The 27,756-nt window shown below is 41.6% G+C and overlaps 1 long non-coding RNA gene across 1 annotated transcript in view; it reads left to right on the top strand.

Moving 5' to 3' along the window:
- The window catches only part of LOC309652996, a 34,720-nt gene extending 10,684 nt beyond the window's left edge, over nucleotides 1–24,036 (top strand). The window contains exons 2-3 of the long non-coding RNA XR_014258961.1: nucleotides 6,560–6,651; nucleotides 13,610–24,036. This is a non-coding gene — a long non-coding RNA (uncharacterized lncRNA). The remainder of the gene's footprint in view (nucleotides 1–6,559; nucleotides 6,652–13,609) is intronic.
- The last annotated feature ends 3,720 nt before the right edge of the window (nucleotides 24,037–27,756 follow it).

Below are 27,756 nucleotides of genomic sequence, written 5' to 3'. Positions count from 1 at the left end.
AAAATTAAATTACTGGAGGTTATCATTCTGTTTAATATTTTTAATACCACTGTAATAACTTCAGAGAATATATTATTGCAAGTTCCAAGCTTGTGTGTGTGTGTGTGTGTGTGTGTGTGTTTTATTTATTTTTTTGATGAGACCAGGCTCTCTTAACATAAACCTCTAAAAAATGAATTAATTTTAATTCACTGATGATAGATAACTACCTTTTATTGTGGGTCACTCTCAACTTATCTGAACCCTAGCTCCATATCTCCAGATGTACACAGCGCATGACTGTTTGAAGAAGTTTCTCTAATTTATAGCTGAACTTATTTAAGACTGAACTCTCCTTGATATGTGCCAAGTGGGCCTGGGAGGACACTGACAGGCCTGCTATGGGACCAGTTCAGAAAACTGAAGCTTGTCCTCTGATGAATGCCGACAGGGAGATGCCCAGCCTTTTACTCTGTTTGGGAATCCATCATGTATGAGGTTTGATAGGAGGCAGGGGCTTGCTTCCCTCTGTTGCGGTGGTTCTCAGGTGGGGGTGGGGGTGGGATTTTGTCACCCCCATCCCATCCAGGAGGCATTTGGCAATGTCTGGAGCCATTTTGGGCTGTCACACTGGAGGTAGGGATTGCTTTTGGCATCTAGTGGATCAAGGCCAGGAATGCTGCTTAGCATCCTGAAATGTACAGGACAGCTTTCATAACAAAGAATTATCCAGCCCAAATGTCAGTAGTGCCAAGGTTGAGAGACCCTGTTCTAGGCAAACCAAAGGCCAGAAACTTGCTGTCCTTGATACCTGGCAGCTAGAGCATGGGCTCCTACCTCCTCAGCTTGGGCAGCATATAATATAGATATACATGTACATGTGCGTGTGTGTGTAGTTACTAAGTAACTACATTGGGACAATTTAACTTAATTCTCCTCCTTTCCACCCTATTCTTTTTTTTAATTAAAAAAATTTATTTTGAAGTATAGTTGATTTACAATGTTGTGTTAGTTTCAGGTGTACAGAAAAGTGATTCATCTGTCTATCTATGTATTCTTTTTCAGATTTTTTTCCCTTATAATTACAAGATATTGAGTATAGTTCCCTGTGCTGTACAGTAGGTCCTTGTTGGTTATCTATTTTCGCCCCAGTTATTCTGAAGCTGAAATGGGGGGAAAAGCTAGTGTTTAATAGTAAAGTGTTGTTGTTATTATTATTATGTTATTGTAATTAAGTTATTAGGCCAGTTGTTACCACAAATGGGCCTTTATGGGTGAGCAGATTTGACATGGTGGACTGAGAATGACAGGAGTACCACGGGTCACAACGGGAGAAATGCATGTTGCTCTGGAGAGGAGCTATGCAGAGCAACGTGTTACCAGCCACGCAGGCAGGAAACATCAGGATAGTCTTGCCTAGAGGAGTGAGAGATTTCATCCTTTCTCCCCTGTGGAAATAATTGGTTTGCTAATAATTACCAAAGTTAAAGAGAAATGGAGCAATAATAGGGTTATGTTAATGAAATTTCCTGCAGGTATTGGATTTGCCTTTCACTTTTTAAGTATAAACTATAGCCAAGGGCCATCCAACATAATTTTTCTTTTGAAGGGGAACAACAACATGGTAGGCTATGTCTGAAACTACCAACTTACCGTATAAAGAGAAAATTAAGATAAAGAAGGTAAGAAGAGAGGGAGTAAAAGAAGTGGCTGCTGATTTTGAGAAATGTCTGGGTTTAGGGGCAAGATGAGTTCATTGTCGGAAACACTGCAGTTGTGATGACAATGGTTATCAACAGTGAAATCCAAGAAGCAGTTCAGAGCACAGAACTGAAACTCAGGAAAGTGAGAGCTGGTTACAAATAAAGAAACGTAAGTCCTCTGGTGTGGTTGGATGGTAAAACCACAAGGATGAATGGTGATAGCCTTCACGGCTTTTGTTCTTCTTTGCTATCATTCCATACTTACCAAAGAGTCTTCGGACTAGTTGGGTTTCCCTACACAGAAGGGAATGCTTGACTAGCTCACCTAAATATATTCCTGCCTCTTCGGCAGTTTTGTTTGTTATTGTAAGCATTGTGAATTAATAAATTGGAGAGAAGAAAAGTAAAAATGGAAGGAAAATCAAGAAGGTAAGTTATGAGTGGCTGTAGGGGAAGGAGGGGGAGGCTCTCTTAAGTGGTTTGGATTCACTCTAAAGTGGGATTGAAGAATTAAAGCCACAAAAGACAAGTTGACAAACCATTCTCTACCACCACCACATCAGACACAGTTTTCCAAGAAATATGCTTTGGGAGATATTAAAATTCATACTTTAACTCTTGAATCCTAGGAACAGATGTTTGTGATATTATTTTATTGCTTGGTCTCCTTATGCATTAAAAACCAAAGATATACAGGCTCTAAATACAGAGTTATTGGTACAAATATTTAAAAGATATAATCAGAATGTAGCAAAGGTTTGGGTTTTTCTTCTCTCTCTCTCTCTCTCTCAGTCAGTCTGTCTGTCTCTCTCTCCAGCAATGGCAATATAAGGCTTTATAGCCAAAGAAATACATTGTGAATTATAAAGCATGAAATAAATTGTTAACATAAATGCTAAAATATGTTACTCTGCCCCTCTGCTCTGGGGGCTCTCTACTAATTTGCTCAAGGCTCCTCTTCAGTTGCACTTTCCTTGATGTTACATGTAAGTAGGAAGCCTAATGCATGAGGTTATCTGAGGAGCGCTCTTTTGCCCCAAATCAGGGTTCTCCGAAGAAACAGAACCAACAAGAGATCTAGCTAGCTAGCTACATGTCAAGAAATTTATTTTAACGAATTGGTTCACACAACTGTGAGCAGTGCCAAGTATTAAATTTGCAGGGCAGGCCAGCAGGCTGGAAACTCAGCAATAAGTTGACATTGCAGTCTTGAGTCTGAAATCTGTAGGGAAAACATTTCCTGAGCTTCTACCATGTGCTGGATATAGAGCCAGTCTCAGAGGCCATGGGGTGGGTGGGACATGTTCCCTGCTGCCTCACCAGTACTCTAGGTAGTGAGACAGACGCATCTTCAGATAATTTCATTTATTTCGTAACTTTATAAACTTACTGTGGGAGGATAAAGAAAATGTATTTAGCCATGGCCTTTACTCTGGAGGAGATGACCTCTTAATTGACTTTTTAAAAAACCATTTTAACTGTTTTTAAGTGTGCAATTTTGTGGCATTAAGTACTTTGACAATGTTGTACAAACATCACCATGAATTGCCCTTTAAAGGCTAACTGGGGGTTATTCCGGTGTATCAGACACTGTTAGATGCAATATAACACCTGTTCTCTCCCTGCCTACGTTTTTTTTTTTACACAAATGGTAGCATACTTCACATAGAGTTTTCACCCTTGTTTTCTTCCGTTAAAATATCTTGGAGGTTTTCCATATTGATACATAAAGCATTCCAGTTTGTTTTTATTTAACAATTGTACACTGTCCCATTGTATAGATTAATATAATTTATGTAACTGGTCTCTTAATAGTGAACAAAATTTAATTGTTTCTAATGCTTTCCCATTACGAACAATGCTGCAGTGAATAATATTGTACTTACATTTTTTCTCACATGCGAGCAGATCTGTGGAATAAACACCTAGAATCAAAATGACTGGCTCAAGAGGAAGTTGCTTTTATCTTTGGTAGGCATTTCCAAATTACGCGCAATAGGTGGTTGTACCAGTCCCTCTCAGAATGTATGAGACAGCCCATTTCCTCACACCTTCATCAATACATTGTACTGCTCTTTTTGTTACTGATTTTGTAGGAACTATTTACATAGTAAGGAAATTAACCCTTTTTCCAAAGTATGAGCGTGTTAGTCTGCTCGGGCCGCCATAACAGAATAACACAGACTGAGTGGCTTAAACAACAGAAATTTATTTTGTTCTCGAGGTTAGAGGTTCAAGATCAAGGTGCCATCAGCGTTGGTTTCTGGCTTCCTGGCTTGTAGACAGCTGCTTTCTTGGCCTCTTCTCTGTGCATGTGGAGAGAGGGAGCTCTCTCATATCTCTTCCTGAGAGGACACCAGTCCTATCAGATTAGGGCCACGCCCTTAAGACTTCATTTAACTTTCGTTACCTCCCTGAAGACCCTATCCCCAAATATAGTCGTATTTGGGTTAGGACTTCAACATACAAGTTTGGAGGGGGAGCACACAATTCGATCCATAACAATGAGTTAGAAATATTTTCTCAGTCATTTTTCTTTTGTTTTTGTTTGTGGTGAATTTTGCTTTGAGTAATTTTTATGCACCTTAATTTCACAGTCTTTTCTTATATGGTTTCTGGGTGTTGGGGCATCGTTAGAATCACTTTCGTTTAAGTCCTAAATGAATTCTTCTACGATTTTTCAAATTTATAAAAATTTTACCTTTTTACTTTAAACCCTTGATATATTTGAAATTTATTCTGGTGTAAGGAATAAAGTACAGCTCTACTCTCCCCTCTGTTTTTTTCAGTTACTCAATTGTCTCAGGACTATTTTTTCAATAAACCATTTCCCCATATCCCCCTACACACATACAGAGATTTGAGATGTCATCTCATTATTAAGACACGAAATTCCCATGTATACTCAGATCTATTTTTGGACTTTTTACTCCAAGCCATTATTATGTCCATGAACAACACACCAATACCACGTTAAAGTACTGGGACCATCTGGCAAGTCATTCTTCTCTCATTATTCTTCTTTTTCAGAATTTTTCTTGATACTTTTGCTTGTTTATATTTCTGAATGAAATTTGGAGTTGGCTGGTCAAGTTTTTTATTTTTTTTGAAAATCTGGATGGTAATTTTACTGGGATTATGTTAAACTTATATATATAGGAAAACTAGAACTCTTTAGAAAAATGTGTCATCCTATACATGAATATGCAATGCCCTCCCCAAATGTTCAAGTCTTCTTTTGTGTCCCTCAGTGCAATTTTAAAGTGTTTCTTAAAATCATTTTAAAGTGTTGAGTTTATTCCTTGGTATTTAAACTTTGTTTTTACAATGTAAGGGAAATCTTTTCCTTTTTTATATCTTCAAACTTATTATTGGTACATTTATGAAAGCTGTTGACTACATTCGACTCATGTTTTGCAATGTTTTGAATTCATGTATTGTCGTTAGTCTTATTTTTTGTTTATTTATATTGGATTTTCCAGGGATTCTTTCATATAATCTCAACTAATAATAATTTTACCTCCTCATTTCTAACTCTAATGCCTGTAATTTCTTTTCTCTGCTAATTGCAAAATGTTAGGACTTTCCAGCAAAATATTAACTAATAGAAGTGGTTGTGGACATTCCTAATTTTTGTGGGAATGTGTCTAGTGTTGTTTATCCATTAAGCATTGGGTTAACTTTTTAGATTGGCATATAGTTTTGTTTTTGGATCATGTTCAAGAAATATCCATCTATCTCCTTTTATTCCGAGGTTTAACAAAATCAACAAATGCTTTGGTGAATGGGCTTCTGTAGAAGATGATAGAGGGGTTGATTTGTTCATCTGAGTCAATATAAACTGAACCAGCACAGGTAGAAAGAGGAGTCCAGAGGCAGAGGTGACCATGGGAACATAGATTTCTGAGAAGCACCATATAACTTAGGGAAACTTGATCTTCTGAGGACCTGGAGATTCAAGTGAATCAGATCTTGAGCCCCAGGCGGTAGGAAGGCCAGGCCTAGCTGACAAAGGCTTACACTTTGCTTAAGGGTGAATCTATTAGATATTGTATAAAATGTGATGAGTTGATAATAAAACATTCTATGGTCTGAAAGTTATATGTGTGTGTCTGTGTATCTGTACAATTGCTTTTGATTTTCTAGTTTAGACCAATGCTTCTCATACTTTACTGGGTGTACATATCCCTCAGGGATCCTGTTAAAATGCAGATTCTGATTCGCTTACTCTGGATAGGGCATGAGAATCTGCTTCTGTATTTCTCACAAGCACCCAGGTGATGCCAGTGCTTCTGGCCCAAGGAGCACACTTTGGATGGCCAGGCTTTCGAGTGCCCTGTGTGTTGTCCGTAGAAAGAAATACAGAGATTGAGAGGAAGCATTTAGAAACTTTTGTAGCAGTTTAAGAGAGTAATTTTCTTTCTCATGAATCTGAGAATAAAGAAATTTGGCGTACATTTTGTACATTTGCTTTTTATTTCACTCCATTAGTAATTTTTTGGTTTTTGTACGAAAATATCGGTGGGCAATTGATTAGAAATTAACAAAACAAAACAAAACAACCAGTCCTTCACTACGGATGGTTCCAGAAGCATTACTTGAAAGTACCTCCTCTTGAGGGAAAATTGATTCTCTCTCTTCTCTCACGTGGAAGCAGGAGCATTTGTCTAAAGTTTTCAGTTACCCCAAATTAACTCAGCTTTATAATTAGGGAGTAGAAGAGACGAGGATGACTATTTACAATTATAATATAATTAGCTTTATCTGAATAATTTCAATAATAATTATCAATGAAAATAATATACTTGCTTTATTTTTTTAAATGCCTTTGTAATTGCTCAGAGTGGCCTCACGCTTGATTCCATTGCTTTTTGCAGCGTTGTAGCACTGAGCCCCCTGAGGTGAGAAAGGATTGTGTGGCACTGATGCGGTTTGAGGGTCACCTACAAGGTGATACATTTATCCTCAGGTGAGTCTGCTATGGTGCTGGAAAATGGGCTACTCCTCCGTGGGAAACAGCATGAAATATATATTTTATTGTATCACATGAACTAGAAACAATTGATTGCATATTATACTAGTGGTTAAATACTTAAAAGAAATTTCCACTTGTGGGAACTTCCTTGGATTTTGTGTTGTTGTTGTGTGTTCATATGCTTTGCTCTCTGCGAACACTTGACAATATAGATGAGAATTGTGTGGTGGGAAAAGGGCTAAATTTAAGAATGTTCTATCTGTTAATTTAAAGGTTTCCTGAAAACTGTGTGTGTGTGGGGGGGGGCGGGGGCGGGTATTATTTTATTTTAACAGAGAATAGCTCAGTCTGGCCCCCAAAGTACCACAGGAAAACACTGAAAACCATCACTGTAAACTATTAACTCCAATAGATTACATTTGTTTAAAGTCACATCACTGAAAACAAACTTCAAAAGTGTGCTGAGGACATTCATTAAGGACAAGTGAGCATTTAATTGGTGGGTGGCGTTAATTAGGGAGATAGCAGGTCCTTGTAAGAGAATTCTTTTCTCTAACTCTCCTTTCTTTCTTTCTTGTTCTCTCTTCTCCCTCTCTCTCTCCCTTCCTTCTGGCCTTCCCCCTTCCTTCCGTCTTTCTCTCCCACTACTGCCCCTTCCCTTCCTTTTAACAAATTATTGAGCACCTCCTATGTGCGAGATATTATGCTAGACAGGAAAAAAGAGAGAAAGGATAGACTTTGACACTAATAATGAGGCCCCCAGACCACCAGGATTTGGGATACTTGAGCAAAAGAGATTTGATGAAGTTTATCCTCCAAAGGTAAGGGGAGACGGGTGGTCAGAGGAGGGGAACGTTCTGGCCGGAAAGGAGTCAAGATCTGAGTAAAGGAAGCTGAAGGACACACACTTCCACTTTGGGTTTAGGAGTGGCAGGAATGCTTGGGGTGTAGGAGGTTAGCACCAGGTCAGTATTATCTAAAGGACTATAAGCCTGGCCTCTAATTTAAAAGGGGTGTGGAGGCAGGGTCTAGCAGGCGGTGAACCAAAAGAATTTACTGGGATCTGAAAAATAAGCTGAAGTAATAACTCCATCGTGGGTAGGCAGGCAAGAACCTTCCCCTTTCTGAGTTGAAAATAAGCCTCTTCAGTCTGGACTTGCTTTCCTAAATTCCACTTCCTCCCTTTCTCAAAAATGAGGTGAAATACTTAATACCAGCCACCAAAAAGCATTGACTATATATAATGTGAGGCTGTGATCTTATTATGCTATAAAAGTGTCCCTTGGCTCTTTCATATGTATACCTGCTCTCTCCCTCAAAATAGTTTGTGTTTTTGGAATCCCACATAGCCTACATTTTGTTTTGCAGAGAAAACATTCAATGGCTGTGGCTGAATGAGGTCTCATCTCTACCCCCATGCAATCAAGGCCAGCTAGGTCTCTAGGCCCTCTTGATGCTAACCGCTGAGAGTCTTCTCTGGATTTGGCGGTTTGGTACTGGTTATTTCCACCTTCTCTGAGAATGAAGCCTTAGAATAGAGACCATACTGAGAAAATCTTAAAAGTCTCTTTTGCTTTGAGAATCATGAACGCAGGTAGTACATCTTACCCATCTTCTGTCCTTGGTACCTCACACAACGTGTGGCACATACCTAATATACAGCCGGCTGGATGGAGGTGCCCACAGCGTGCTACCAGGAGGCTGCAAACTTATTGTTGCAGTGAAGAAACACTTTTTTCCCTTTTGTTTTCCACAGGATATCTTCCTAAACCTGTCTAAATGGATGGGTGGGAGGATGGACAAGGGGATGGGACGATAGGTGAGCGGACGGGTGGGGGATGAATTAAATGTTGCGCATCAGTTCCTACTGACCATGGAGACTCTTCAGTATCATTAAACTATCTGATGACTCAGGGCAACTCTATCACCTATTTCTTTTTTTAAAAAATTAATTTATTTATTTATTTTTGGCTGTGTTGGGGCTTCATTTCTGTGCGAGGGCTTTCTCTAGTTGCGGCGAGCGGGGGCCACTCATCATCGCGGTGCGCGGGCCTCTCACTGTCGCGGCCTCTCTCGTTGTGGAGCACAGGCTCCAGATGCGCAGGCTCAGTAGTTGTGGCTCATGGGCTCTAGAGCGCAGGCTCAGTAGTTGTGGCACAGGGGCTTAGTTGCTCCGCGACATGTGGGATCTTCCCAGACCAGAGCTCAAACCCGTGTCCCCTGCATTGGCAGGCAGATTCTCAACCACTGCACCACCAGGGAAGCCCTATCACCTATTTCTGAGTTTCACCTGGTTAAAGTTTGAAATCACGAACTTTCATTCATTTGATTCTGCCACTTTGTGTATTAATCTGCTGCAGGTTTTGACAACCTAACAGTGATAATTTCTAGTTATTTGTGTGGGTTTGATGTTGGCTTTTACAAAGTTTTATATACATGGTTTATAAACCTTCATATTTTTTGGCTTTAAATGGTTTCTTACCTTCTCGGACAACGTTACAAAACATTTTATGGTGGAAAAGCTTACAAAGGGGTAGCATGAGTTTAAAAATTATAGTTAATGACCGTGATTTAATTGAACCAGAAAAATGGAAACCCTGATCTAGATCCTCTAAATTAAAAACAAAAACGCATTTGGGGTAATCACTTTAATATTGGACTCTACAGCTATGATAGGTAGGAATTTTTTCCAAAGGGCATCCTGATTGGTGAGATCTGTCAATTGCATGAATCTATGACCCTGTGACCCAGCAGTTATAAACTCAACATTACTAACACACCTCCACACACACATTTCATAATCTTCATTGTGAGAATTTTTTAAAAAAAATTTTAAACAGGTTTGGAGGGAAGAATCATAACCTAAATCTTTTTGAGTAACTAACAAAAAGACTTAAGAAATTGCCACTGGGGGGCGATGGAAGTTCAGAAACTGCCCTGCTTGTCCCTGAGGCAACGGAGCACTTCAGCTGGTTTATTTATTCAAAGCTGGAATTTGGACTAGCGAACCACCAAGCTCAGGGAAATTCCTGGATAAGGAACACAGTCCTGGGAAAAACCTACCAAAGATGGAATTAGCACCTTGGCGGACCGCCTTTAACACAAAGAGCTTTCCTTCCTTGTGCGTCTTAAAAACTGACTGTAGTTCCCATCAGTTAGAAACAGAGGAAGCCAAGTTAAGCTGCAAAGAAATGAGACAACAAAGGAGGGTGCTTATTTATCATGACCTGCAAACACATGTAAGTGCATAGTTTAAACGGCATTAAGGTATCTCCCAGCCACTTGGATCAGAGTTTTGGCTGGTGTGGGTGGGCCTCAGTCAGGAACTTTCCTGGGGGAGGAGGGAGGTTGTAGAGTTTATCTCAGGAAACTCTGAGTCATAGCTAACACTTCAGGTGGCAAAGAATCTAGTGAGGCAGAGTTTAGATGGGTTTAGAAAGGTATCTTCTGGAAAACAAAGGAGAAAAACATGTGTCTTCACTGAAGGGGTAATTTTGCAGCCACTTGGTGGTGGGCTGTGGGTTTTATTCCTCCTTCCCGGTTACCTCTGGGATGCTTGGGACCACTGGTCGGATTGGGGTCCAAACCTGGCCCTAGACTTTGGCCCTCCCACTCCATTCAGCATTATCATTGTTGGGGGTCCACTGATCTTACTTGGTTTTCTCTTCTTTCCCAAGATTGATACCATCAGTGCCAGCAGCACAAGGGTTTTTGTCCCACTTCCACTCCAAGAAGGGCCAAAGGACAGGGAGAAGTAGAACTTGAGAAAGCAAGTCCAGACTGCACTTTTGTGCATAAGAGAAGGCATAAATATATCCAAGGAACTGTGTTGCACCCCATGTCCCATAGGTTCTCCGTTTCTAAAGCCCTCGAACCTGGCAGAGGGAGGGCCTGGGAGTTCCAAGATTGCAGCTCGGATGAGGACCCATGGATCCCGGTGCTCAGTGCCTGGTGCCCTCTGGAAGTTGCTGATGCATGTTTCTGAGGATACTCAGAAATCTGTCTGGAAGCATGTTATATCAGTGAGGACATTTGGGGTTTTGAGTGAGAAGCCCAACTTGAATTAGCCAAGCAGAAAAAGGAATTTATTGGTTCACATCCCTAGGAAGTCCAGGGGTGGGGAAGGCTTCAGGAAGGGCTGGATCTGGGGGCTCTGCCTCCCTCTCTCAGCCCGGTGTCCATCTGTGTGACAATCTCTCTCCCAACTTCTTTAATATCCTGGGTAATTAGCTCCTATCAGGTCACATACTTTCTTTCGGATCAATGACTCTGTTGAGGGGTAGAACAGGGTAATATGATTTGCGGGGGCCCCGAGCGTTGTGACTGATAGCCCACCTAGGACCACATGAAATGGGAGAGAGGATGTTCCTCAGAGGAATTGATGCTGGACAGACTAAAGCAGCAGGAATCTACATGCAAATAATTTCTCTGTGCGGACAGGAAGATCGATAAGTCAAATACTAATGAGATCAGTTAGCCAACAGTAAAATTAACCCCAATTGTAGTTTTGCGTCCTTAAATCCTACCGTAGGCCTAATGAAAAGGCTCTGGATTCTTGAGTAAGTTGGGGAATGTCTCTACTAATTCCAAGAGGATCTAGGAACTGTTTTCTATTGACAAATGCCTCTATCAAAAGGAACCTGAGTTGTAATCAGTACAATAAGGAAAGCACCATGAGTTCGATATCGGATGCTGAAAAGAAAAGGGAACATACTGTCTAATAACGAAAAGGACCAACAACTGCATTTGGGACTAACAGTCCTGAAATTATCCCTGGAAACCCCTTAAGGTCTCCATAATTATTTGCAAGGCTCCCTTAACTCAAGTGATCTGCTTTCTATGTAAATCCTAATCATATAAAACACATGCCCCGGTGCAAAACATAAACTGAAACAAAATAAAATTGCAAGAAACTGAGCGCCTAAAATAGCTTGCAGCAAACACTGATAGGGTGTGATTGGAGACAGCGGGGCATTTGGGCCTGAGTGACAACAGTCTGCAAGGCTGAGAGGGTTGTCGGAAGCCATTGTGCTGAGGGCTGACATCCACCCACAGTTGCAAGGTCTAAGAGGAAAGCCCTAGGCCCTGCGGTGGGGTGGCCTGGAAAGGATACCCTTCTGAATGTTCTATCCCCGTGTTTGAGTTCTTCTCTCGAGCTCCCTCCCTGCGGGCTGTGAATCTGGAAGTCACTTCTGCTCCCAGTGGAGTGGCAAGAATACCAACCTGTGGAGTCATCTTGTGGATGGAACGAACTATCATATACCGGTCTAACCCAGGAGTTGGCACACTTTTTCTGTAAAGGGCGGGAGAGTTAGTACTTGGGGCTTTGTGAGCCCTAGCCTCTGTCTGGAAACTGCTCGGCCCTGCAGCTGTGGGCAATATGTGGCTAAATGGGCGTAGCCACAGTTAGCTACCTCTCGTCTAATTGGTAGTTCTTCCCTGTTCTCGAAGTGTTATCTCCTCCCTGTCATCCTCTTAACTCTTCTGCCCCTTGTAGGAGAACATCCTTCTATGGACTAAATTGGGTTCCACCTCCCCACCCCCCCGACCCCTGCCAAATTCATATGTTGAAGCCCTAGCCTCAGGTGTGACTGCATTTGGAGAAGGGTTTTTTTTTTTTTTTTTTTTTTAAGGAGGTAATTAAAGTTAAGTGAGGTCATATGAGAGGGGTGCTAATTCGATAGGACTGGTGTCCTTATAAGAAGAGGAAGAAACACCAGAACTTTCCCAGTCCACCATGTGAGAACACAACAAGGCGGTCATCTGCACGCCAGGAAGAGAGCTTTTATCAGAAACCGACCCCGATGCCCCTTGGTTTGGGACTTGCAGCTTCCACAACTGTAAGAAAATCAATTTCTGTTGTTTAAGCCCCCTAGTCTGTGATGTTTTGTAAGGGCGGCCCCAGTAGATTAAAACAATGATGCACAAATTAACTGTATGAATCTTGTTGTCACTTTAAATTTCTTTCTTCTCTCCCTCTCTCCTTCCTTCTTCCCTCCCTCCCTCCCTTGCTTCCTTCCTTTCTTTTTAAAATTTTTTACATCACTCAAATGGAGGTAAAAACATCTGCCCTGCTTATCCAACAAAATTTTTCTGAAGCTTAAATTAAATCAAAAACACGAGGTACAATATAGTACAAGCAAATATTAAAGTATTTCTGTTTAAGCTCAATCACCTATATTTGCAGATGTAACCTAGCAACTCTGGACTCAAATGTTGAGGGCTTCCCCACCAAGCGAGGTTACTTGGTCAGTGGAGTGGTGTTTGTGTTTATTTGCTTGCGTGCTTTTATTTTTTGAGAGGTAAGGGAGCCACAAGGAGGCTAGGGGAAGAAAACATAAGAAAAGGATTCTGGTTCTAGCCCATGGTGGAGAGGTAAGGGAGGTTGGGCTCAGAACTGAGAACAGTTGAATAAGAAAATAATTAAAGACTCTGAACAACGTCAGGGAGAAAACCAGCAGGGTCATGTGACAGAAGTTACAGGCCTGGGACTGGCTGTAGACGAAATAAACAGTCTTTATGGCCTCTTCGTCTTCCCTCTCATCTTTTCTTCCCCCAACCCTCATCTGCAAGGCTTTCAGGCTCCTAGTTTCTCATGAAAATGTTGAACCAGGATGCTGCTCTTTTCTTCGGTATCGTCCATAATCTACAGTTCACAATAATAGTAATGACTGTTGTTAACTGTGTACTTCTGACCTGGGCACTACTATGCTAGGCATTTTTTGTAATAAACTTTTAAAATTAGAGTAGTTTGAGATCTACAGAAAAGTTGCAGAGCCATACAGAGAATTCCCATACACTGCACACTCCGTTTGCCCTATGACTAACGTCTTATATGAGCATGGTGCATTTGCACAAGCAATAAACCAATTTTGATACATTAATATTAAGTAACTTTCATTCTTGATTTGAATTTTGTTAGTTTTTACCTAGTGTCCTTTTTCTATTCCAGGATCCCTTCCAGGAGGCCACATTACAGCAGATCATCCTGTCTCCTTGGGCTTCTCTTGGCTGTGACAGTTTCTCAGGCTTTCCTTGTTTTTCAAGACCTTGACAGTTTGGAGGAGGACTGGTCAGGTATGTTGTAGAATATCCCTCAACTGGGATCAGTCTGATGTAATGCATTAGTTGTTTACTCTGATGGCTAAGCTTCAGTGTTGGTATAAATTATTCATTTCATCGTTACAGATGAAAATATTGAGGCACAGAGAGGTCAAGGAACTTCCCCAAAGTCACACAGCTAGCAAATGACAGAAGCAGTGATCAAACTCAAGGTTGACATGACCTCATGCCACACACTTACTTGGCCTCCCCAGCTCCTATCTGCTGGATTCTTGACATTGAAATAGTTCCCTTCAAGGCTACCAGGGTGATCCTTTTTGTAGCTGTTCTTGCATACAGTTTTAAACAATTTACTGGTATGTTTAATTAGGTTCGAACATTTCTCCAGTCAGTTATTTGCTGAACTATTTGTGTCGCTTCAGTGGCTGCTTTCTTAGGGCGCTTGGTTAATCCAGAAGGAACGTCACTAGAAAGTATTCAAGAACCTGTGTTTTCTAGGCGTGGTTCTCAAACTGTGCTCACCTGGCGTCCAGGATGGTCACCTGGGCTGCTCGTTAAACACGCACTTCGCCCGGGTAGGATGACCACCTGGCCTGGTTTGCCCAGAACTGACCCGTTCCCAGGATGTGGTGCTAAAACCCAAACCGGGACAGTCCAGGCAATCCAGGATGGTTTGTCACCCTACCACAGCGTTCCTGGGACTTGCTCGGGCCCAGCAATCTGCTTTTAAACAAACTGTGCAAGGGGTTATTCTGTTAAACATACGGAAGTTGGAGATCCACTGCGTCGGATATGGGAATGAATTGCTGACATTGCTGGGGACGGGTTTCTGGAGATACTGAGAAAAGCTCGATTTCCATCTGTTTTGGTATGTTTGATTCTGCCTGGAGTTGAAGTAGAATAATATCACCCAGCCTCCAGCCCTGATAACATCAGTGGGGTGCTTTTGCCCTCTGGGTAAGAAATAAGCACTACTTCTCCAGTTCCACCTTTGAGCTGAGGCATGATGGGAGGTCTTAAAAGATGTAAGGTCTTTAGGAGGTCATTATGTATCAGTTGTGATTAATGAATCTGTATTAACCTGCGGCGGTGGTTCTCAACCTTGGCGGCTCAGTAGAATCCCCAAGGAGAGGTGAAAAATCCTAATGCCCAGGTTCACCCCAGACCAACTTCGCCAGAATCTCTGGGATGGGAACCCAGGCACCAGTAATTTTATAATTGGAGAACCGTGGCTCTAAAGCAGTACTGTCCAGTAAAAATAATACATGAGGTGTTATTTTCTAGTAGTCATGTTTTTAAAAAGTAAAAGAGAAGCACATGAATTTTAAGAATGTATTAAATTTAACTCAGCATATCTGAAATTTTAACCTGTAATCATTCTAAAAAATTATCAATGACATATGTTGCATGCATTTTTTCATGACAGGTCTTTGAAATCTGGTGTGTATTTTACACTTAGAGCACTTTCTCGATTCAGATAGTAAATTTTCATCAGAAATACTTGATCTGTCTTTAGATTCATATATCTGAGTTGTTCCCAACATATTTAGAAGTATTCCAGTAATGGAATCAAGTATTAGCTTTTAAATTCACATTTTAATAATTAAACTAAAAGCAGTTTCTCAGTCTCACTAATCACATGTCGGGTGAATAGACAAGTGGCTAATAGCTTTTGTAGGGGGTAGCGCGGATCTAGGCCAGTGCTTCTCAAACTTGAATTTGTACATACAAATCACCAGGCAATGTGGTTAAAATCTAGGTTGTGATTCAGGCGATGTGGGGTGGGGCCTGAGACTCTGCATCTCTAACAAGCTCCCAGGTGTTGCTGGTGCTTTGCTTTGCTGATGCTTTGCTGGTGCTTTTCTGGTGCTGGTGACCACACTTTGAGTAGCCGGGGACTACAGTAATCTTGAATGAGGGCTGCCTCAACTGATTTCTCCACTTGCTTAGTGGTATTCTCTCATTTCAAAGGCTAAGAAATGTGTGTTGGTATGAATATATACGAAACAGACAGGTAGGCATACATACACACGTTATGTATCTGAAGTATACATAGGTGTGTGTGTGTGTATATATATTTATATATATATATATATATAAAATGTCTGATCGTGTCTAGACACAGAAATAAGCTCCGCAAAGAGAAGGAACACTTGAGTACTACATGTGTTATTTGTCTTCTTCACTTTCTTTCACATTCAACTTGATCTTCTTTGGTTCACTGGAACTGAACAACAGCTGAACGTTTAATCTTGATTTAAGTCCCTATATTCCTTTGTTTGCTTTTTTAAATGAGTGCAGTAGGTTTCTGCATTGTGTTTCAGTGTTTGAAGTTATTTAAAAAGTATTTGATGACCCAGGCTCTCTGTGGTTTTGTGTACAGTGCAGAGTAAATCCCAGTTCCATTTGCTTCCCTTGTGCTTGTACGTGGAAATTGTGTGCCTCAGTCCTTGTATTTATTTCTACAGATGATTTTTATTCTTTTCTAGACATCAGTATGGAAAGGTTATGTATTACTTTTGAAGTGTTGTTTCAACATGTATTTAATTATTCAATTCAGTTGGTTCCTCTGAGCCAAAGCTTATTTGAGCCAAAGCTGATTTAACTCCTATGCCAGGTTCCAAAAAACAGATAAACAACAACAACAAAAAATCCAAAAAACAAAAACTAAAATTGAGTTCTCTTTGTGAGGATTTATAATCTGAGAAAGTTATCTGAGTATAAATAGCAACGAAAATCATAGTGAAATTGGAGGAATTGGTCATGCTTCTCCCTTTATTGTCCTTTAGTTTCTTTCTGAACTCAGACAAAGGAAGATAGGAAGAACGTAGCTATTAAAAACTTCGGGGGGAAAATCCACAGGATAACCCATTAAAATTGAAGGAAATAAAATGAGGGATAATAATTGGGTCTCTCAAAGCGGGAAGTTTTTACTTCAATCCTAATTTTAATTGTATTATCTACTATTGGTCATGTGAAGTGGGGAAGTTCTTTTTCTTTATGGGATAGATTCTTTATTCTGTATACCCTTACACATCCCCACAGTTATAGACCCCAATAATTATAAGGTATGGCATCATCCATGAAAATGGCTATTAATTCAAAAGCTTAATTCACTGGGCTAGATTCAAGAGGAGTCAAAAGTCCCAAGGGAAATCAAGGTGGAGCTGAATATTAAATGAATGTTCTCTTTATTTTTGTTTTAACTGTATGGGTATCTCTGGGTCAAGTTAGGAGTATGCTACATTTTTTATTTCCTGTGCATCAAACTGCATTTAATTATAGCTAATAATAATAGCTAATATTCATTAACTGCTTAAAATGTCAGGGCCTTAATTACTTTATTTGCATTATTTTATTCTCATAATAACTTCATGATGTAGGTACTGTCAAAGTATTTTTAAAGAGCTAAAAACAGGAGTCTCACACAAATAGAGAATGAATGCATGTCAGGAATTTACTCAACTCATTAATAACGGGAACCCTAAGAGGGTTAAGATGATGCCAAGAGCATTTTGAAGAATTTGGTATTTATAGACATTTTGAGGGGGAAAACAGTGTGTTGGAATAATATTGCTAGGATAGATTCAAAACTGGTTAACATGCTACAGGGCAATAAAACTACAACCTTTGAGGTTATCTTTACCACTGGACAAAAATCTATGAATTAACATATGACTTCAGAGCATATGAATTCTAATCAAATAAAAGAAAGTCAAACACAAGTACATTCCCTGGGTAATTAACTCTTCAGTAGGCAGGTTAGTACCCCAGTAAGATTTTTTTTTAACATCTTTTTTGGAATATAATTACTTTACAATGCTGTGTTAGTTTCTGCTTTGTAACAAAGTGAATCAGCTATACATATACATATATCCCCATATCTCCTCCCTCTTGCGTCTCCCTCCCACCCTCCCTATCCCACCCCTCTAGGTGGTCACAAAGCACCGAGCTGATCTCCCTGTGCTACGTGGCTGCTTCCCACTAGCTATCTATTTTACATTTGGTAGTGAATATATGTCCATGCCACTCTCTCACTTCGTCCCAGCTTACCCTTCCCCCTCCCCGTGTCCTCAAGTCCACTGAGAGAGGGTTTGGAAACTGGTATTCTAACTGGATATTTTGGGGGCTTTTATTGGCAAAGATTATTCAGATGATAATAATATCTTGACCATTTTTTTCCTCTTTTTAAAAAGAAACCTCATTATCCTTTGCCCATTAAAACACCTGTCATTAAGGAGAATGCTTCTCAATTGGCTTCTTACGGATGGGGGTAGGGCTTGCACTGAAACATCATGCATATTATCCTTGCCCTTGACCACCAGCACACACCTGAGAACTGGCTGGCTAGGGGAGTTAGACTTTGAAGTCCTGAAATTGGCTTTTCCTTGGAACAAAGCAAAATATGTTCATGCAGAATCTAAATCCATGAACCCTAGTCTATAATCAACTCAGCTACCCAGCTTAGATCACAGAGAGCTAATACATGCCTTTTAGGTGCAATTTGAATGAAGATATTATCTCTAAAATCTAGATTTTAGAGAGAGAGGAAGAGAGGAAGAGAGAAGGAGATGATATTAATTAAAGGTAAAGTTAAATTTTGTATCCATTGAGAAGACCAGCAACCAGATTTAAAGGTTAAAACATGGGGGTAGCAGGTGGGAGGAGTGTTCGGATATGGGAACGTGGCAGCACGGATGGGCTCCACTCCTTTCCTTGGTACGCCCAACTCTGATGTACTTGGCTCCCTTGAGCCAGGCAGTTGCCAAGAAGCGGGTCACTAGAGTGGGTGAGACCTTGGGGTCTGTTGGGGCCCTGGGAGCTGGAGAGACCTAGGCTGGACTACTGCACACGGGTCACCTGACGATGACTGGTGGGTGGCAGATCCCAGCTTGGTGTTCAGAATGCATGATGATCCCACTCGAGTGTTCTGGGTTTATGGGATCCCCATGAGTAATGAAAGAAGACAGGTATAAGAACTAGCAACGGTCATGTGACCAGTTGTAGAAATGAGGATTGTATTAAGGCATTTTTCTTCCAGTTTTGATATGGATATCTGTATATATCAATAAACTGTGTCCTTCCCTTTGTTATGTAATATAAGGATTGAGTTAAACCTGTATTTCAATTTTTAAATTGCACAGTAGGAAAGAGCTATTGTGACTGAACTGGAAGACAACCATCAACCATTTATGGATAAAATAACAAACAGGACTTGGTGGCTCCACTTGGGGGGAAAGCTTGAGTGAGTTTGCGGTGGATAGGGAATCGTTGCATCAAGTAGAACAGAAGCGTTATGTTGTTTATTTGGAAGTTACAAATGGGTAAAGGGAGACTGTATGGATGCTACATTGACCAAGGGGTGGAATGTGGTGGCTTAGCCACGGTCAAGTACAATAGGTATCACTACCTCCCCTTCTAAGATCTCTTCTACATCTCTGAGAAGCCAGGTGGGCATGACATCCCTTCCGGGCTCCTTCCCTGTATGGTCCTGAGTTAGAGTTGGCCAAAGAGAGTAACATAAGCTTTTTTTCAGGTGAAAGGAATAGAAGCGATTATGTTCAGGGGTGGTTGCAGCTGGCTGTTGGGCAGGCAGGAGACTCACAGTGGCTTTTCAGGGAGTGATGGAGAACCAAGACGCTTTGGTGATGCAGACTGACACAGCTGCTGAGAGGTTGCTCGTAGAGTCTTGCAAACTGGAAAAATTTCTGTAGCGCTTTTGATAACCACCCACACTGTGGTGATGGGCTGACGGATTCAGTGCCTGCTTCCCTGCTCTTTGGTAGTGACCTTCTTTTTTTTCTTTTCTTTTTTTTTTTTTTTTTTTCAGTTTGGAATCGACTTACTTGATCCCACTCTCCCAGATATTCCAACCCTGATATAAGCCCTAATTCGTGTATGGACTTCTTTATTCCTGGGATGTTTTAGCATGAGTTTATTTTCTTGATTGAATCTAAGCTTATGCAGATAGTTTGATGAGAAGTGCGTCTCAATGATTGATTTAAGGAACATGCTATTGGAACATCGTGAAGATGCACACAAGAATCGTAGGTAGTGCTGAGCATGTTTTAAAAATACAGGGAATGAAAAAAAATAAGAAAAATAAAAATAAATAAAAATACAGGGAATGAAAAAAAATAAAAATAAATAAAAATACAGGGAATGAAAAAAAATAAAAATAAATAAAAATACAGGGAATGAAAAAACCCTATAATTTTCAATTGGATCTAAAGATTGGCATCTTCAGTCTGTCTTGGAGAGACATCTATGTTTTTATCCCAGGGGTAAGCAAACTATGGCCTGTGAGCTAAATCCAGCCTGTCACCCGCCTTTATAAAGTTTTATTGGAACACAGCTCTGCCTTTTTTTTTTCTTCTTTTTTTTTTCTTTTACTTTTTGACTATGACTGCTTTCCCCATAATGGCAGAGTTGAATATCTGCAGCAGAGATCCTGTGGCACACAAAGCCAAGAACGTTTGCTATTTGGCCCTTTACACAAAGTTTGCTGACCCCACTATTCTCCTAATTCCTACTACCTTCAAAAATGGAAGCTTTTTTTCTCTGTCATCATCAACTTAGCTCACTTGGTGGGATTGGACTAAATAAAAATATTAATTTTTTTGGCAAAGAGATTGAGGATGTCTTCAGAACCTTATACCTGGCTCCAAGTACCCACTTACCAACACTTCAAACCTGGCATTGCAACATGTCATTTTTATTGAGCTGAGTCCCTCCTTAATCATTTTGGCTACCCTTGCAGTGTGTCCCTCCGTGCATTGCTTAAGGTAGACAAATTGGCTCTTGCTGCCTTACATGGTTCCCAGAAGTCTCGTCAGCACGAGGACTTCTCTGAAGGATACCTTTGCTCTCCAACTGGAATTGTGTCACAGATGCGAGGAGGATTGCTCCCTTCTGTCATAATCTTCAAATAATAAAAAAGGTTTCGATGTAAAAGTGGAGTGTTTCACATCTTACGACTCAACATGTGAGGAGCAACTGAAGAGAGATTTGATACATTACTGGAAATAGAGAGGAATAGCGATTAAAATGCTTTAAAAGCAAAACCCTCAGTGAGTCTGTTGGAATTATTCATTTTTTTTTACCAGCTGGCCATGCTAATTTCTTCTCTTTATTAAGTGACAAAATGGAGCTTGCCCTCTTCTCTAAAAAGTGTTGCTGTTAAAAAGAAACTCTGGAGAGGGTTTGACACGCTACAGCCCTGTTACGACATGCAAAGAAGATTCTTTAGCTTTTGGTTGTGATACTGCCTCTGCTATAATCTAGTGAGCCTGCAAATCTGTAAGATAATTAATCTGTTGATAAATATAATCCATGTGCACGTGTCATTCACTAAGTCCAGCCCATGCTCAATTAGCTCATTTAAAAAAGTGTGTGTGCAGGGAGATCAGCTCGGTGCTTTGTGACCACCTAGAAGGGTGGGAGGGAGGGGATATGGGGATATATGTATACGTATAGCTGATGCACTTTGTTATACAGCAGAAACTAACACAACGTTGTAAAGCAATTATACTCCAATAAAGATGTTAAAAAAGTCATGACGGTTGGCTATTAAAAAAAAAAAAAAGTATATGTATGTATGTACTTAGTTCCTACTGTGTGCCAGGCCTTGCTTTAGTTCCTGGGCTTATGAGGACAGGAGGCAAATAATGAGAGAAAGGAAAGTTCTGGAAACTTGCTCATCCGATTGTGGAGAAATAGCTCAGTTATACAAACCCTGTATTCATGGCTGTGAGACTAACAGCTCTAGCGTGGCTCAGCCAGGCGGCCTCCTCCGCACTTACTCCTGGCTTCTGTCCTCTTGCTACGTCAGCTCTGCGCACAGAGTAACTGCAAAAGCACATAGAAGGATCACTTTGAATGGATTTTTTTGTGAAGAATCAACTCTCAAGTTTGTATTGGACCAAAGTTACGATGGAGCAGCAGGAAGCCTCTTGCACTTGGCCTTCCAACTCCAGAGTCTGATATTTATTCTTCTTGACAGGAAGATAGACTGCCAACTTTGTTTTTAATTATTTGAATAAAATTACATACATCAGTCTCCTTTTCTCATGCCTCCCTCTGAAATCCCATCTTCTGCGTAGCTGATGCTGATGAAATTGCCGGGTTTGGCATTAGTGCTTCTGTCAGCCAAGTGAGATGAACTGAGTTAATATCCACACCCTGACATGAAGCCAGGAACATTTACCTTGGCTTCTCCCTCGCTCCCCTCACTCTCTGCCTCTCTACCTGCCACCCTGCGGACGTACCGCACGTCGATGTCGATCGCATCTAACCTGGCGCCTGAATAAACATTTTCCAGTATGTTCTACTTCCCTACCTTCCCCCATCCCCCTTTCGTTCTTTTCTCTTTTTTTTTTTAAACAAAAGAGTTGAGTCTTCTTTTGTATTTTAGTGTAAACACGGAACAAATGTGTAACTCATCATAATGGACATCTGTTACATGAATAGTGGCGAGCTCATATCTCCCAGATTAATCACTGTTTCTATTCATATGGAATTAGCAACCTGTGACTTCGAGTAACTCCCTGATGAAACAGAACACACATTCTTTTCACAGATGTATAGAAAGAGGAATAAATCTACAATTTGGCAAGAGCTCCAGGTGCAGGACACAGTGCATACTTATAGTAAGAAAATATAATAACTGTCTTAGACTAATACATGGTTAAGTCTGACAAAGAGGAATTTATATAGTCAAAACTTCTTGAAAGCAGCCTCACCTGCATGAGTGTTTTCTAAACTCTGGCCCTGGGGGCCTGTCGTTTCCTGACAAAGTTTTCTCCTGTTATTTGTCCTCCTCAGAGACTTGAAATTCCTCATCACTTAGAAGCAAGATAGAAATTTGGAGGCTCTGAAGCATAACGGAATTATCGTCTGTAGGAGCCAGGGTCTTACTGGCTACCCTTCTTGTCAAGGGATGTTTTCAGAAAGAGTGTGTTTCTGTGTGCTAGGACTGTGTATCCAAGACATCTATCATACACGGACCATTGAGTAATTGAGTCTGCATATGCTAATGACTCACAGTTGTATCCCACTGCACATCGAGACAGAATATTGCACGGAAACCTGAAGAAGGAGTGTACAGCGTGAAGTATTTGCTGAGTTCATTTATGCTATGAAATCATGCCAGCTTTCATGATGAGGTCGTTCGTTCATTCAGGAATCGTTATATTGAGTACCTGCTCTTCTGATTCTGGCACTGTTCTCATTTGGGGGATAAAGACATGAACTTTTTTTCTTAAAAAAACGAATAGTGTAATGAAGGAGACAGCTATGTCTACACATGAGGCCGATACCACGAGAGATCCTTGGACAGGCATGGCCAGTACCATGGAATGGCCAGTCTCTCTTCACTGGGCTGTAGGCAGTGAGAAGAAATTCAGTAGAAGATTAGAGGGAGAAGGTGGTGTCTTAGAGTCTTGGAAGAGGGTTCTTTATCTGGGGCCTTGGGGACAGTGTTGGACACAGGGTAGTGACAGAGTGGGAGTGTTCCTGTCTCCCTAAGGTTGCATTCTGCTCCTATCTGCTGCCAGAAGCAAACTTCGAGAGTGGAAGATAGAAGTAGGAAAATTATATAGCAGGGTCAAGGTTTGAGAGCAAGAGATAAGGGACAGCTTAGATCACTTAACAGTTGTCATAATTGGATGGTGGGGGAAACATCAAGTAATTCACCTCTGGTTTCCTGCAATTGACTATGCTGAGGACAAACAAGATGATAAGAAAACTGTAGATCAAAAGTTGTCAAACATTGGTAGTTTCATTAGGTTCAATCTAAGAGGTATAACATGCATGTGCATGGTACAAAAATCCCCAAAAACAAGAGAATGAAAAGTATGTCTCAGTTCTGTCCTCCTTCTTTGCCCATCCATTTCCCTCCTCAGGGAAGACCACCACTGGAATTCTTTGAAAAGATAATCTTACCATATTCAAGCATTTCCATAATGTCCCATATTGTTAAAATGGGACTCTTCCAGGGTCATTTTTTGGCTGAGGAATGAAGACAAGGGACACCATGTTCCAAGAGACCACCAGGACAGTCATTTTAGGTAGGCCATGGAAAACCTAAACAGAGGACTCACTGACATGGAAGATGAGAGTCAGGAGGATAGAGAAGAAAGGTGTGTTTGTGAGGGGCTTTCCTTGGAGGAAGTAGCACTGAGAGTCCCACCATTTCCCCCACCTTCCAAGAATGAGGGCAGGGGACTTCTACCCCTAACCCCTGTCACAGTGAGGAGAGCACCTATGGGACTGGCGCTGAGACATGTGAGGTCTGTCCTTTGCACCCGAGGACCCCAGAGGGCTTATGCACAGGAAGGGGGCTCCGTCTGGAAGGAAACCGCCCTCCCTGTAGGTTGCATGGACTCTGGAGACTCTCTGTGGAGTTTGTGATGGGAGTATTGGCCGAGGGTTGTTTGAGCAAGGATCTTGCAGCTGAGTGTTGTGAGTTGGTTTCTTCAGGGAGCACGCCATGAGAGGGGGTTCAGTGTGCGCATGTCCAATAGGGATGCCCTTGGGGTCGACACCTGGGAAAGGGAGAGGAAGGAAGCAGGATTGGGTAGAGGGTAAAGTTGAGCTGCCATGCAGGCCTTGTTAGCCTTGGCCATTCCCGTGGGGAGCTCTGGTATAAAATTACCCATTATAGTGGTCCTGCTTTAGGCCAAAGTCAGGGATTTTATACCTTTGCTTTGACCAGTGGTCATCGGGTGTACGCCACCCTGGGAAGGACCTGACCTTGACTTTGGCAGCCCTCTGCTGCTAAGTTGCCAGCTGAAGGTTTTTGGCCCGTGGCATTCTCAGCAGCTGGGGCAACAATCTTTTCCTTGAATGGGAATCCGGATAGCACATCTCAGCGCCCATCATACCGAGCAGGGGTACCTCAGCATTACAAGGCAAGTGTGTGTGCTGCTGGGGGCAGAAGCTCAGAGGGGACTGGGAACAGTGAGTCAGAGGAAAGGCCGTATCGTGTCCCAGGGATTGCAGTCAGAGGGATCTCTCGAGAATGTAGGTTCGTGCCTCAAAAAAGCAGCCATCTTAGCATAAATCCGTCTCAATGGTATGAGTTAAGTTACAACTTTCCTGACCACTTGGATGAGTCATGGTATGAGCAGGAAACCGATGGCACATTCATGTTGAGTCATTTGCAGAGATTTTATTAAAGGGTCTAGTTACAAAGGTGTGGAAGCCTCAAGAGGGTCCAGTACCCTGGGGCTAGTAAGAGTTGATGCTGTTTGCATCCTCAGCCAGAAGAGTGGAGGGGAGAGAACAGTTTCCAGGACCCAGAGGCAAGGAGAGCTCAGTCAAGGAGGCCAGCTGCCTAGGCTGTGACCTTTGGCCAACAAACAGAGCCTGGTTGAGATGACCCTGCAGCTAGGGCGCTGGGGGAATTCTTACTTCAAACTCAATCTTCTTGCTTTCTCTGATATTATGCTAGGACTCCCCGCTGGGGTGCTGATTCTTGTAGTCTATAGAGGTCAGCCCCCAGGGGTCCAGAGCCAGGCTGCAAGAGTGGAGTGTGCAAATCTTCTCTTCTCCCTGGGTGGGGTCCAAAGCTTCAGCTGTCAGTAGGCAGATGAGATCAGAGAAAGAGAGGGGGAAGGGGAGAATTGGAGGGGTTGAAGAGAGGGATTGAGGGAGGGAGGGAGGGACATTTCCTGCCCTTCCCAAGCATCAGGCAGCTGGACTGCAGCCGGTGATGGCCGGGGAAAGAGGCAGCGAGGTTGTTTTCAAGTGAGAGCTGCGACCACCTTGCTTGTCTCTACGCTATACCACCCCAAGGTCACAATCTATCAGTACACCTTCTTCGTTGAGATGTAGAATGAAGTGACCCTCTTGGGTCTAGTTGAGTCATACAGTGGGTGAGAGGAGGTGAGGTAGTAATATGCTCCTTGGTGTTTGCTCTGGGAAGGAAATGGGTACCCTATTTGGATTCTTCCCCTCCCATCTCCCCCCCCCCATATCGAGGGTGCTTGGGGACGGCTTTTCTTGCACTGAGACTTCTGAATCTAGATGAAAGAAAGTCCCAGAATTTTAACCTGGGCCTTAATTGAAGAAATTAGTCCTGGGATATTTGAGCCTTGGGAGAAAAAGACACGCTAGTGTTGAAGTTTCTGTGGTTTATTTTGTTGCTAGAGATGGATGCTTGATTCTACTGTGAGGAGGATTGCTCTTCAGTTGTGGGAAGAAAAATGCCCACAGTAAACTTTTTGGTTATGTCAAAGGGAAGCTGTAACGCTAAGCCATGTGCCTAATAATTCTTCATAGCAGGCCAGAGTTGGACCCTCACAGGAGGGGAACCTGAGGCTGGTAATCAAGGATAAACTAGTGTTTCCTCTCTCTAGGTCCCAGGAGAGTTTGGGTATGGAGGAGACAAAGGTCAAAAACCCTCCCAGGAGGAGCAGGTAATGGGAGGTGGGCTCTACGCTGTAACATGGTGGGTACAAGGAGCTGTACTATTTCATATCTAGCTTTAAATGTTCTCTTCTGCATTATAGTTTTCTCCTGTTAGCCTCATGTGGTCAGCAAAAATTGATTAAATTCTAGGGCCTGGTCTTAGTAGTTCTTTGTGAAATTAAAGGAGGGATAGGGTCCCTGTTGGGGGCAAAGCTGTGAGAAGAGTTACTGCAGCCTGCTGGGAATGGCTAGGAGACCATCAGGCACTGAATTCCAGGACTGGCTGTAGCCCCCAAGGGCACCAGGGTGAACTGAAGGAATAGTCAATACATCTTTAGGTATCTCCATATCAGAGATACCTGGGCTGGAAAACATCCTGTGTCGTGAGCAGGGATTTGACCACTATTACAGGGACATTAAAGGGAAGTGTCACCATGAGGCAGGAGCACTTGGCACATCTGGACACCACTGTTGGAAGGACTTGAGTGCTTTCTCTAATATGCATCTTATCCAGCCACTGCTTGGGTATCCATAGTCGTCCTTTTATAGTGTTGCATGGAGCCAGTTAGTAGAAAATCCTTTCCAATGAAAACTGAGTTCAGGTTTCCTTACTTGCCTCTTCCTAACTGTCTCCTCTTAAGCTCCTCACTTCTGCTCTTGTTTCTTCAGTTAAGCATTGCTTTGGTCAAGGAGCATGGCGTATGGTAGAAGCAATGCTTTGGAGTCATGAAAACTCAGTCAGCATTGACTCTACTTCTTACTGGCTGGATATTCTTGGACAAAGTATTTCACTTCCCCCAGCCTGAGTTTCTACAGTTACTACTTATAAAATGTGGATACTGAACTGCAGTTACTGTTTGATGCTCAGATTTTCATAGATTTGACGAGTAGGAGCCTCTTTAAGCTGGTTCCAGTGTCCTTTGGAAATGATTCTATTTGTCTTTAAAATCTTCCTTGATTTCTGGCACTACAAAAATGTCCCAGGTTCATCTTGTATCTTCCCTGCCACTGAACCAGATCTTGAATTGGCCGTTTCTCCAAGAAACTCTGATACCTTTCAGAGGGGAATGGAATTAGAGGCCAAAATCTAAGGGCTTGGGCGTTTATTTCTACTGGTCATTTTACTTGTCAGAACCAGAAAGTATGTATTTTTAATACTTATGAGTTCATATTAATAATACATATTTCCAACTCAAATTAACAATACTAGTTTTCTGCTTTAATTTTATAATTATGACTTTGTTCTCTTATATGGAAAATCTTTTTATAATACTAATAGCATACTTGTTTGCTTTATACTACAGGAAAAAATTCAAAATAACAATATAAATATTACTACAAAATATAAAACAGCAGGGTGAACCAGAACGACAAACTACTAATTGAAAACTACCAAATTCATAAGGTTGCAATGTGGATTTAGTGATCTATGTCAATTTCTGAGACTAACACCTTGGACAACAGTCAGTACTCAATAAATGTTAGTCTTCTACCCCTGCCCCACCAACTCTCTGTCTCATTCAAACTTTTCCTTAGCAGTCTTGTAACTGTTGGATAAAGCCTAAATACAGCCTGACATTTTGGCCCTCTCCAAACCTTCTCCTCTCTGCTTTCCCTAATTCCCAA

The sequence above is a fragment of the Balaenoptera physalus genome (assembly GCF_965194825.1).
Source record: "Balaenoptera physalus genome assembly, chromosome: X".
Lineage (NCBI taxonomy): Eukaryota > Metazoa > Chordata > Mammalia > Artiodactyla > Balaenopteridae > Balaenoptera > Balaenoptera physalus.
This window is presented reverse-complemented; position numbering and strand designations above follow the sequence as displayed.